General features: G+C 50.9%; 2 protein-coding genes across 5 annotated transcripts in view; one reads left to right on the forward strand and one right to left on the reverse strand.

The window, feature by feature from the left end:
* Positions 1-5783, reverse strand: part of GNG7 (G protein subunit gamma 7) — a 209461-nt gene extending 203678 nt beyond the window's left edge. For all 4 annotated transcript variants that reach the window (XR_013408648.1, XM_077976364.1, XM_028838450.2 and 1 more), the window contains exon 1: positions 5735-5783. The gene's annotated coding sequence lies outside the window, so the exon portion shown is untranslated. The remainder of the gene's footprint in view (positions 1-5734) is intronic.
* Positions 1-13469, forward strand: part of THOP1 (thimet oligopeptidase 1) — a 321982-nt gene that overhangs the window by 204007 nt on the left and 104506 nt on the right. The window lies entirely within an intron of this gene.

Consider the following 13469-nt stretch of genomic DNA (forward strand, 5'->3'; position numbering starts at 1 on the left):
GATGGAATGTTTTTTTGTTTGGTTGGTTTTTGAGACAGAGTCTTGCTCTGTCGCCCAGGCAGGAGTGCAGTGGCGTGATCTTGGCTCACTGCAACCTCCACCTCCCGGGTTCCAGCGATTCTCCTGCCTCGGCCTCCTGAGTAGCTGGGATTACAGGCACTTGCCACCACAGCCAGCTAATTTTTGTATTTTTAGTAGAGATGGGGTTTCGCCACGTTGGCCGGGCTGGTCTCAAACTCCTGACCTCAAGTGATCCTACCCCTTCAGCCTCCCAGAGTGCTGGGATCACAGGAATGTTCTGAAAGGGGCTTATAGGGATGTTTGCACAGCTCATAAACTTATTTAAAAGATGGAATTGTATCCTTAAAAGGACTGAATGTTATGAAGTGTAAATTATACCTCGATTTTTGTCATAAAAAGCAGTAAGACTTTTCCTTTTACGAGGTTCAAGTAACTGTTCGTGGAAGCGTCTCAGTGCTGCCCACAAACCCCCCTTGCCCACCCGTGTCAGGAGCGGATCTGGGGGAGGAACCACACAGACAGAGTGTGGCCCACTCACGCCGCAGGATCGGGGGAGGAGGAGGAGGACAGGAGTGACCCCTCGGGGGCTGCTGTGTGACTGAGGAGAGGTCAACCCATCTCCTCAGTTCTCACACTCATCTGTAAGGTCTCCTGGGTGACGTCAACCATGAACACTTTTCCCTAACTCTTAAGAGACAGAGGCCAGGCCAAAGAGGGCATGTGTAAAAAGCAGTGACAAGTGAAGTCAAGAAATGTCACTGAGCGGGGGGAGGCGCCCAACATCACCAAGGACGCCGAATTGCAGAAATCAGTCGTGAAAGGACACAGCAGCCGGGCGCAGTGGCTCACACCTGTCATCCCAGCACTTTGGGAGGCCGAGGTGGTTGGATGACCTAAAGTCAGGAGTTCGAAGCCAGCCTAGTCAACATGGTGAGACCCCCGAATCTACTAAAAATACAAAAATTAGCCGGCGTGGTGGTGCACGCCTGTAATGGAAGCTACTCGGGAGGCTAGGGCAGGAGAATCGCTTGAACCTAGAAGGCGGAGGTTGCAGTGAGCCGAGATCGCACCACTGCACTCCAGCCTGGGCAATGGAACGAGACCACATCTCAAATAAAAAGGACAGGCCGGGCGTGGTGGCTCACGCTTATAACCACAGCACTTTGGGAGGCCGAGGCGGGCGGATCACCAGAGGTCAGGAGTTCCAGACCAGCCTGGCCAAAATGGTGAAACTCCATCTGTACTAAAAATACAAAAATTAGCTGGGTGTGGTGGAGGGCACCTGTAGTCCCAGCAGAGGCTGAGGCAGGAGAATCGCTTGAGCCCTGGAGGTGGAGGTTGCAGTGAGCCAAGATTGCACCATCACATTCCATCCTGGGTGACAGAGAGAGACTGCGTCTCAAAAAAAAGAAGGAAGGAAGGAGAAAGAAAGAGAGAGAAAGAAGAAAGAGAAAGAAAAGAAAGAAAGAGAGAGAAGAAAGGAAGGAAGGAAGGAAGGAAGGAAGGAAGGAAGGAAGGAAGGAAGGAAGGAAGGAAGGAAGGAAGGAAGGGAGGGAGGGAGGGAGGGAGGGAGGGAGGGAGGGAGGGAAAGAAAGAAAGGGAGAGAAAAAAAGCACACACGCACCAGCTCCCAAGCCCCTAGAGACCAGGCACGACCTTCTTGTAAGAAACCATGAAGCATCTTCAAAAATACAAATGACTCAGTGGATATGATTTTAAAAACTATTGCTGCTTCCAGACGCAACTGAAAAAATCGGAATAACACCTTGAATGAAGAAAGGAGTGTTTCCCACTACTACTCGGTGAACAAGAAAAATGCCTCCATTCAGTAAACACGAAGCTGAATTATCTACACGTGAGAGTAATTTGTGTTTCGTTCTCTTTGCTGTCAAGCAGTGGGGCCCCAGGGTTTATTAAGCATGAAACAAGAACAGAAAATGAAGGCCTCAGTCAAAGGATGTTTTCTAAATAAAGCTCTGTGAGATCAAGATGCACCTGCAGAATTCAAGCTACGTTGGAAGCTTCACGCTCCAGGTTAAAACCGAGAAAGCACATTGCAAACACTGTCATCTTCCAATGCCTGTAACTGACAACTTCATCCCCATCTTCTAAATCAGTATTAAGTGTTCAAAAGCCACCTAAAAGACCCACCTAAAAATGAGTAGCCTTTTTTTTCTTCTTCTTCTTCTTTGAGACAGAGTCTCACTCTGTCACCAGGCTGGAGTGCAGTGGCACAATCTCAGCTCACTGCAACCCCTGCCTCCTGGGTTCAAGTGATTCTCCTGCCTCAGCCTCCCAAGTAGCTGGGACTACAGGTGCATGCTACCACACCCGGCTAGTTTTTGTATTTTTAGTAGAAACGGGGTTTCACCATGTTGGTCAGACTGGTTTCGAACTCCTGACCTCAAGTGATCCACCGACTTCGGCCTCCCAAAGTGTTGGGATTACAGGCGTGAGCCACTGCGCCCGGCCATAAGTAGGCATTTCTAGTGTTTTCTAAAAGCAGTGAGACCTTAGTTCTCCCCTCTCAAAACGATAGCACTAAATGACTTAAAAACAATCCCCAATTCTGAATGGCCCCACTTCATGCACATCAAAGGGGAGATGAGGTCGTTAAAGGAGAAAATAAATCAGTTTTGTCTATAACAAGGGTTCCACACTGGAGTGTCTCTGTCCCTACAGGACACTGGGTGATGTCTGGAGACATCTGTGGTTGTCACGATGCAGGGAGCTCCTGGTGTGGAGTGGGTGGAGGCCAGAGACGCTGCTCAGCACCCCGCAGTGCCCAGAAGGCCTCACCCCAGAGAACGATCAGACCCCAAATGTCCACAGCACTGGGAGAGAGAGACCAAACGCACCCCATACACTGAAGTTGTAAACTCAACATTTCGAGCGTATAATCACAGCTGGATGTGGTTCCTTACGGGGCACCCTTAAATCAGAATGACCCAGGCAGCCTTCTCTTAAACAGGTGCATTTGTTACTTAACGAGCCTTGAGTATCTCCTGCCACCAGGTGTGGACAAAGTCATCTTTCTTTTCAGTTTTTTACTCACTTTTAATAATATGGAGACAGGCTCCATATTTGAAACTCCATCTCAAAATAATAGTAATAATAATAATATTAAGAAATATTTTTCTTGCTGTTGGAGATTCTTTTTTTTTTTTTGAGACAGAGTCTCTCTCGGTTGCCCAGGCTGGAGTGCAGTGGCACGATCTCGGCTCACTGCAACCTCCACCTTCTGGGTTCAAGCCATTCTCCTGCTTCAGCCTCCCAAGTAGCTGGGATTACAGGCAACCACCACCATGCCCAGCTAAATTTTCTATTTTTAGTAGAGACAGGTTTTCACTCTATTGGCCAGGCTGGTCTCGAACTCCTGACCTCAGGTGATCTACCCACCTCAGCCTCCCAAAGCGTGGGGATTACAGGCATGTGCCACCACAACCACCCATGCAGATTATTTTTGAAAGCTTCTGGGGGTGACCCTGATGTATGCCCCTAAGGTTGCAGGACTAGAGTCAAGTTCCAGTCACTTCCTTTCCTCTCCTCTGTGACAACTCAGGCATCCCACTCCTCTACCTCCAAACGCACCCAAGAAAAAAACTGGATCGAGTACATTATTCTCCATGCTTCAGGTACCCTGGCTACCTGCTAGGAAATATTCCACGCATACATCCCGTAATTCGACCCTGAGAGGCACATGCTACCGTTTTTATTATTCCCGCTTTGCAGGGGAGTCAACACCACCTCCAAAAGACGATACAGCCCAGCAGCGAGAGGCCGGGTGGGAACACACAGGCGCACCTCCCAGAGGCCCCCGACTCTCCCTCAGGGCAAGATCGCAGCATCCCACGATGGGAACAAGTTTGTGAACTTGGCATTTGCCTCGCTGACACCTAGCAACCGTGTGAAGACGCTTAGCTGGGAATCCGCTGCCTCTGTTCATCAAGCTTGTCTTCCACCGCCCACCTCCCAGCCCCTAGCAACCCCCGCTCCCCAGGAAAAATAAAGTACCACCCACGTCGCTCAATATCACCGTCCCAAAAACTCCCACTTTAGTTCCTGAAAAATTCAGTCACCGACAGGAGCCTTTCTCCTTCCTGAAGCGTTCTCCTTGGCACCCTATATCCTAGAAATAAACCTCAAAAAGTATTCCAAACTCCCGTCTCCTTCAGCTCACTGTTCCCAGGGGGGTTGTGCTCCGTGCCCGGTTCTAGAGCAAACAATTAACATCTCCCCCAAAAGTAGAGGGGTGAGTCCTCTCCAAATTGCTTTTAACTGGATCCTACCTGAGACACCTCCCCATACCCCGTTTTCCTCCTGATTAGTTAATGTCTAGCAAAACACCTGCCCCCAGGTTATCTCCAGCCTGGGACCTTACTCCCACCGCCTTTCTCACTACCTCACCCTAACTTCCTTCTCCCTGAACCCCCCTCCACCCCACGCACTCACAAGCTCCCCATTTCCCCCTGAAAGCCCCCAGACCCCTTCTGGAACAAGCCTGGCCCCCCACCTGTATGCTCCAGCTACTCTCTGGCTCACCCCAACTTTGTTCTTCTGCTCCTTTTCAGCTAAGCCTAACCCCTGGGCCGTCAATCACCGCCCTCCATCTTCACCAACCCCATTCCTCAGTCCTCTCCCCAGACAACCTCCACCTCTAATTCCCTCTGCAGCCCCCTCTCCAACAAACCCACTTCAAACTTCATCCCCAGCCCCCTCCCCAGCTCCCTGCAAACCTCAACCCCACTCCCAGCTCCCTCTTCAAATAAGCTGACCCTTGACTCAACCCCTGTTCCCCCTCCAGCTAATCTCAATCCCCAGCTACACCTCCAGCGCCCTCCCCAACTAACTCAGATTTCCAATTCCACCTCCAGCCCCCTCCCCAGCTAACTCGGACCTCCAACCCCACTCCAAGCCCCCTCCGCAGCTAACCTCGACCTGCGACTCTAGCCCCCTCCCCAGCAAACTCAAGACCTCCAATTCCACCACCAGCCCCTTCCTAGCTAACCTCGACCTGCCACTCCAAACTCCTCCCCAGATAACTCAGACCTCCAATCCTACTCCAAGCCCCATCCCCAGATAACCTCGACCTGCCACTCCAGCTCCCTCCCCAGATAACTCAAACGTCCAGTCTCACCCCCAGGCCCCTCCTCAGCTAACTCAGACCTCCAGTTCCACTTACAGCCTCCTCTCCAGCTGAGCTGGACCTGCAACTCCGGCCCTCTCCCCAGCTAACTCAGACCCCCATCTCACGCTCAGCCCCCTCCCCAGCTAATTTAGACCTCCAATCCCACCTCCAGCCCCCTCCCCAGCGAACCTGAACCTGCAACTCCAGCCTCCTCTCCAGCTAGCCGTGATCCCCAGTGGAGTCCCAGTGCCCGGACCCAACCCTTCCCCAGTTAACCTCCATCTGCACCTCCTGCCCCGTCCCCAGTTAACCTCGACCTACAACTCCCGCCCCCTCCCCAGCTAGCCCTGAACCCCAAGTGCAGCCCCAGGCCCTTCTCAGCTAACTCCGACCCCCAAGCGCAGCCCCATCCCCAATTCCAATCCCAGCCTCCAATTGCAGCCCGGGTCCCCAGCCCCAGCCCCCTTCCTCAGCCAACTCCGACCCCCAACTCGGTCCGCAGTCATTTCGGAGCCGTCCCAGTCCCCTCTCCGGGACGCCGGCCGCGCCCTCACTTCCCCTGGCCCGAAACGCGGGCGCCCTTACCTGCGCTCGGGCCCCGCGGCCGCCTCAGCCCCGCCGCGCAGCCGAACCCGCCGCCCCGGCCCGCGAGCGCTCGCTCCCCTCTGCGGGGGCGGGGCCGACACTCGGGGGGCGGGCCCTGGCGTCCCGGCACGACCAATCGCGAGCCCCGGCGGCGGGAGGCCGGAGCGGGGGCGGGGCGCGGGGCAGGCAGCGGGGTAGGCTGCGCCCAGGAGAGCGGGGCGGGGCTCCGGGAGCGGGCGGGGCCTGGGGCGGGGCGAGGAGCGGCTTTCCAGGGGTGACTTCGTGACGTCAGGAAGGCGCGAGGCGTTTCGCGAGTTCGAATCCCGCGCTAGGAGAGGGGGTTCGAATCCTGCATGCCAGCTCCAGGGGTTCATTTGAGGAGGAAGAATGTCAGTGATCGTAACTGCTATGCCGCTTTCTTGAATATAGGCTCCCTTTCGTGGAACCCGCTGCATAAGGCCAGAAGGCGAGATTACTATCCGCATTTTACAGAGGTGGAAACTGGGTCTCAGAGAGGTGAAACCTAAGGTCACTTGCCCCCTAAGATCACTTGCCCAAGCCTGTCTCATCATTTCCCAGGTTTCTCAGTTTCCTAACTCATGGCCCTGGATTCACAAATTCCTGGGCCCCAACCCAGACGGAATGAACCAGAATCCTATAGGGAACTGGACCCTGCAATCTGTCTTTTGTTTTGCTTTTGTTTTGTTTTTGAGACAGGGTCCCACTCAATTGCCCTGGCTGGAGTGCAGTGGTGCAGACATAGCTCACTGTAGCTTTGAAGTCCCGGGCTCAAGTGGTCCTTCCACCTCAGCCTCCCAGGTAGCTGGGGCCACAGGCACGCACCACCACACTCGGCTTTTTTTTTTTTTTTTTTTTGAGATGGAGTCTTGCTTTGTTGCCCAGGCTAGAGTGCAGTGGCACGATCTCAGCTCACTGCAACCTCCATCTCTCAGGTTCAAGTGATTCTTCTGTCTCAGCTTCCCGAGTAGCTGGGACTACAGGCACCCACCACCACGCCCGGCTAATTTTTGTATTATTAGTAGAGATGGAGTTTCACCATGTTGGCCAGACTGGTCTTGAACTCCTGACCTCAGGTGATCCACCGGCCTTGGCCTCCCAAAGTGCTGGGATTACAGGCGTGAGCCACCGTGCCTGGTCCTGGCTAATGTTTTTGTTAGAGATGGGGTCTTGCTATGTTGCCCAAGCTGGTCTTGAACTCCTGCACTCAAGTGATTCTCCTGCCTCCGCCTCCCAAAATGCTGGGATTACAGGCCTGGAATCTTCATTTTTCATAAGCTCCCTTGGGGATATCGGGAAACACTTTGTATTTCTCCAAAAGAAGCACACAGCCCTGGAAGGAAGATGGAGCCACCATATTCTGTGACCTCAGGGACCTCGTCCAGCACTGACACTGTGTCCTTGCTGCCCCACCTGAGCCCTGTGATTGGAGCTGCTGGCCAAAATCCAAGATAAACCTCCCCAGGGTTCCAGTCATCCCTGCAGGAACCTCCCTGCTCATCCTCCGGGCTCCAGTGGCCTGCCCTGCAGGACACAGAGAAACCTCCATCTCCCTGCTTGCCCTCCTCCAGGCTCTCCCCACTGGCATTCCCCAAGAGGAATGACTGTTTAAATAGAACTTGAGCAGGGCACAGTAGCTCACAACTGTATTCCTAGCACTTCGGGAGGCTGAAGCGGGAAGATCGCTTGAGCCCAGGAGTTCAAGACCAGCCTGGCAACATAGTGAGACCCCAACTCTACAAAAAAATTAAAATATTAGCCGGGGCTGGCGGCGCACACCAGTAGTCCCAGCTACTTCGGAGGCCAAAGCAGGAGGATCGCTTGAGCCTGGGAGGTTGAAGCTGCAGTGAGCTATGATCATGCCACTGCACTCCAGCCTGGGCGACAGAGTGAGACCCTGTCTTTAAAAAAAAAAAAAAAAAAGAAAGAAAGAAAGTGTTAAATACACAATGGAATATGATTTCGCCATACCAAAGAATAAAATGTCATTTGCAGCAAAATGGATGGGACCGGAGGTCAATATTAAGTGAAAAAGTGAAATAAACCAGACACAGAAAGACAAATACGGCGTGTTGTCACTGATATGTGGGAGCCAGAGAGTTGATCTCATGGAGGTAGAGAGTAGAATGATCAATATCAGAGGCTGGAAGGTTGTGTAGGTTGAGTGGGGGTAAATGAAAAGACGTGAGTTAATGAGTACAAACATTCAGTTAGACAGAAGGAATACATTCTAATGTTTGATAGCAGAATAGGGTGACTGTAGTTAGCAACAATGTATTGTATATTTCAAAATATAATCCCAACACTTTGGGAAGCCAAGGCAGGAGAATTCCTTGAGGGCAGGAGTTCGAGACCAGCCTGGGCAACATAGTGAGGCTTCATCTCTATTTAATAAAATGTGTGTGTGTGTGTGTGTGTGTGTGTGTGTGTGTGTGAAAGAGAGAGAGAGAGAGAGAGAGATGGAGTTTCACTCTTGTTGCCCAGGCTGGCGTGCAATGACGTGACCTCGACTCACCACAACCTCCGCCTCCCAGGTTCAAGTGATTCTCCTGCCTCAGCCTCCTGAGTAGCTGGGACTACAGGCACGTCCCACCACACTCAGCTAATTTTTTGTATTTTTTAGTACAGACGGGGTTTCACCATGTTAGCCAGGATGATCTCGATCTCTGGACCTCATGATCCACCCATCTCGGCCTCCCAAAATACTGGGATTGCAGGCACCCACCCAGACGCGGTGGCTCACGCCTGTAATTGCAACACTTGCGGAGGACGAGGCGGGCGGATCACCTGAGATCAGGAGTTTGAGAACAGCTTGACCAACATGAAGAAACCCTGTCTCTACTAAAAATACAAAATTAGCCGGGCGTGGTGGTGCGCACCTGTAATCCCAGCTACTCGGGAGGCTGAGGCAGGAGAATCGCTTGAACCCAGGAGGCGGAGGCTAAGGTGAGCCGAGGTCGCACCACTGCACTCCAGCCTGGGCAACAGGAGCGAAACGCCGTCTCAAAAAAATAGCTAGAAGAGAGACCTTGAATTGTTCCCAACATATAGAAATGAGAAATAGTCTAAGTTGTGAACACCCCAAATACCAAATATGATCATTATATGTTCCATGCATATAACAAATACCTCATGTACCCCATACATAGATACAAGTATTTGTAACAATTTTGAAAAAGTGTCATGTGAAACCATGTTGGAGCCTAAGACAAATGCAAAAGGCAGCATATCCTGAAATAGACATATTTTCACGTATCTTTTCTCATCAATTTCCTTTGGGTTTTTTGTTCGTTTTATTTGTTGTTTATGTGTTTGGTTTTTGTTTGTTTTGAGATGGAGTCTCACTCTTGTCGCCCAGGCTGGAGTGCAGTGACGTGATCTCGGCTCCCTGCAAACTCCACCTCCCAGGTTCAAGCTATTCTCCCGCCTCAGCCTCCCGAGTAGCTGGGCTTACAGGCGCCCACCACCGTGCCTGGCTAACTTTTGTATTTTTTTTTTTTTTTTGAGACGAAGTCTCGCTCTGTCGCCCACGCTGGAGTACAGTGGCCGGATCTCAGCTCACTGCAAGCTCCGCCTCCCGGGTTTACGCCATTCTCCTGCCTCAGCCTCCCGAGTAGCTGAGACTACAGGCGCCCGCCACGTCGCCCGGCTAGTTTTTTGTATTTTTTAGTAGAGACGGGGTTTCACTGTGTCAGCCAGGATGGTCTCGATCTCCTGACCTCGTGATCCGCCTGTCTTGGCCTCCCAAAGTGCTGGGATTACAGGTGTGAGCTGCCTCATCTGACCAACTTTTTTCACTTTTTATAATTATCTGATTCATCTAGGTGGTTGCTTGTCTTAGTATTTTGTTCCTTTTGACTGCTGAGTAATATTCCACAATGAGGATGGGGCACAATTTGTTCAACCATCCACCCACTGAAGACCAGTGTTTGGCTCTTACTAATAAAGCTGCCATTAACATTCCTGTAAGGGTTTGTGTATCAACATAAATCATTTCTCTGAGATATATGACCAGGACCACAGTTGCTATGTCATATGGTAGCTGCACGATTTGTTCTTTAAGAAACTGCCAAATATTCTTCCAGAGAGTTACGAATTTTTTTTTTTTTTTTTTTTTTTTTTGAGAGGGAGTCTCTCTGTCGCCCAGGCTGGAGTGCAGTGGCCGGATCTCAGCTTACTGCAAGCTCCGCCTCCCGGGTTCCCGCCATTCTCCTGCCTCAGCCTCCCGAGTAGCTGGGACTACAGGCGTCTGCCACATCGCCCGGCTAGTTTTTTGTATTTTTTAGTAGAGACGGGGTTTCACCATTGGATGGTCTCGATCTCCTGACCTCGGGATCCACCCGTCTCGGCCTCCCAAAGTGCTGGGATTACAGGCTTGAGCCACCGCACCCGGCCAAGTTACGAATTTTTTAATGTTTTCTTTTGAGATGGGGTCTTACCAGGTTGCCCAGGCTGATTTTGAACTCCTGGGCTCAAGTGATCCTCCTCCCTCAGCCTGCCAAAGTACTGGGATTACAGGCATGAGCCTGTATTTTTTAATGGTTAATTTTTTTCCAGAACATTAAAGCAGTTGAAAGTATTCAAGGATTCAAAAGATGTTGTATTCAAACTCACAATGGCATGTATCTTTTTGTAATGTTATTATTAAGTTTCTTTATGTCCAAATAGACTTTATTATAATTTTACTGTCCTAGTTTTAGTAGAAGCAAATTCTACTAAATCATCCGTCATATTTTCAAAATCTACTTCGGGAAAAAAAATCAACCACTAAAAATGCATAAAGATATATAAAGGTGCTGGGTCAGGCACGGTGGCTCATGCCTGTAATCTCAGCACTTTGAGAGGCTGAGGCAGGTGGATCATGAGGTCAAGAGATTGAGACCATCCTGGCCAATATGGTGAAACCCCGTCTCTACTAAAAATGCAAAAATTAGCTGGGCGTGGTGACGCACACCTGCAGTCCCAGCTACTCAGGAGGCTGAGGTAGGAGAATCGCTTGAACCCGGAAGACGGAGGTTGCAGTGAGCCGAGATCACAACACTGCACTGCAGCCTGGCAACAGAGCAAGACTCCATCTCAAAAAAAAAAAAAAAGAAAGAAAGAAAGAAAAAAAATAAAGACAAAGAAAATTAGATGGGCACAGTGGCACACAACTGTAGTCCCAGCTACTCAGGAGGCTGAGGCAGGAGAATCGCTTGAACTGGAAGGAGGAGGTTGCAGTGAACCAAGATTGCACCACTGCACTCCAGCCTGGGCAACAAATTGAGACCCTGTCTCAAAAAAATAAAAAGATATAAAAAGATGCTTAAATATTTGGTGTATGTACACATGCACACATTTTTCCTTTTGCCTGAGGCTCTCAGGGGAATGTTGGATGCTGCCTTTATTTGGGATTTTAATATTTTGTTCAATGCAGACTTTTTGTGCTCGTATCAATTTTTAAAAAAATATTGCATTATGGCCGGGCGCAGTGGCTCAAGCCTGTAATCCCAGCACTTTGAGAGGCCGAGACGGGCGGATCACGAGGTCAGGAGATCGAGACCATCCTGGCGAACACGGTGAAACCCCGTCTCTACTAAAAAAAATACAAAAAACTAGCCGGGCGAGGTGGCGGCGCCTGTAGTCCCAGCTACTCGGGAGGCTGAGGCAGGAGAATGGCGTAAACCCGGGAGGCGGAGCTTGCAGTGAGCTGAGATCCGGCCACCGCACTCCAGCCTGGGTGACAGAGCGAGACTCCGTCTCAAAAAAAAAAAAAAAAAAAAATATTGCATTAGGACCAGGTGCAGTGGCTCATGCCTGTAATCCCAGCACTTTGAAAGACCAAGATGGGTGGATTGCTTGAGGCCAGGAGTTCAAGACCAGACTGGCCAACATAGTGAGACCCTGTCTCCACTAATAATACAAAAAAATTAAAATTAGCTGGGCCGTGGTGGCGCATGCCTATAATGCTGGCTACTTGGGAGGCTGAGGCAGGAGAATCGCTTGAACCTGGGAGGTGGAGGTTGCAGTGAGCAGAGATTATGCCACTGCACTCCAGTCTGGGCGACAGAGCGAGACTCTCAAATACACACATATTGCATTAGTGAGGGTGGGTAATGTGGCTAGGAGGGCTGTCACGAGGGAATCTTCCACATCACTTAAGCATCTTGTTTGTGCAGTGACTCAAACCTGTCATCCCAGCACTTTGGGGAGGCCGAAGCAGGAGGATCCCTTGAGCCCAGGAGTTCGAGACCATTTTGGGCAACATAGCAAGACCCCCCCATATCTACAAATACATATATAAGAAAATTAGACGGGTGCAGTGGCTCATGCCTGTAATCCCAGCACTTTGGGAGGCCGAGGCGGGTGGATCACAAGGTCAGGAGATCGAGACCATCTGGGTTAACATGGTGAAACCCGTCTCTACTAAAACTACAGGGCCCCTGTAGTCCCAGCTACTCAGGACGCTGAGGCAAGAGAATGGTGTGACCCCAGGAGGCAGAGCTTGCAGTGAGCCGAGATGGCACCACTGCACTCCAGCCTGGGCAACAGAGTGAGACTCCGTCTCAAAAAAAAAAAGAAAGAAAATTAGCCATGTGTGGTGATGTGCATGTATCTGTAGTCCCAGCTACTCGGGGAATGCTGAGGTGGGAGGATCACTTGAGCCCAAGAGATTGAGGCTTCAGTGAGCTGTGTTTGCACCACTGTACCACTCCAGCCTGGACGATGGAGTAAGACCCTGTCCAAAAAAAAAAAAAAAGTAGTATCTTGTGACAGCGTTTAGAGGAAGTTATGTGTGTGATAAAACTGTATAAACCACACACACATACGCGCTCAGATGAGTTCATGTAAAACCGGTGAGACCTGTGTCCTTCCACTGTGCTGGTTCTGAGGTTGCACTGCAGTTATGCGAGATGGAAACACAGCTGGGGGGCTAGGTGAGGGGTGCATTGGACCTCCTTGTACCTTCCCGTGAATCAATAATTATTAATTAATAAAACGTCTTAAACATTGCAATGAAGGCCAGGAATAGTGGCTCACGCCTGTAATCCCAGCACTTTGGGAGGCCGAGGTGGGCGGATCACGAGGTCAGGAGATCGAGACCATCCTGGCTAACACGGTGAAACCCCATTTCTACTAAAAATACAAAAAATTAGCCGGGCGTGTTGGTGGGCGCCTGTAGTCCCAGCTACTCAGGAGCCTGAGGCAGGAGAATGGCATGAACCCAGGAGGCGGAGCTTGCAGTGAGCCGAGATCGCGCCACTGCACTCCAGCCAGGGCAACAGAGCGAGACTCCATCTCAAAAAAAAAAAAAAATTGCAATGAAGGCCGGGCATGATGGCTCACGCCTGTAATCCCAGCACTTTGGGAGGCCAAGGCAGGTGGATCACCTGAGGTCAGAAGTTCAAGACCAGCCTGGCCAACATGGTGAAACCCCATCTCTATTAAAACTACAAAAATTAGTCAGGTGTGGTCGTGGGCACCTGGAATCCCAGCTCTTGGGAGGCTGGGGCAGGAGAATTGTTTGAAGCTCAGATTTCACCACTGCACTCCAGCCTGGGCGACAGAGCAAGACTCCACCTCAAAAAAAAAAAAAAGTAATTTTTAAAAGAGGGTGTCTCAAAACCCATGGTCGGCTGGGCGCGGTGGCTCAAGCCTGTAATCCCAGCACTTTGGGAGGCCGAGACGGGCGGATCACGAGGTCAGGAGATCGAGACCATCCTGGCTAACATGGTGA

This window comes from Macaca mulatta, chromosome 19, assembly GCF_049350105.2.
Source record: "Macaca mulatta isolate MMU2019108-1 chromosome 19, T2T-MMU8v2.0, whole genome shotgun sequence".
NCBI lineage: Eukaryota > Metazoa > Chordata > Mammalia > Primates > Cercopithecidae > Macaca > Macaca mulatta.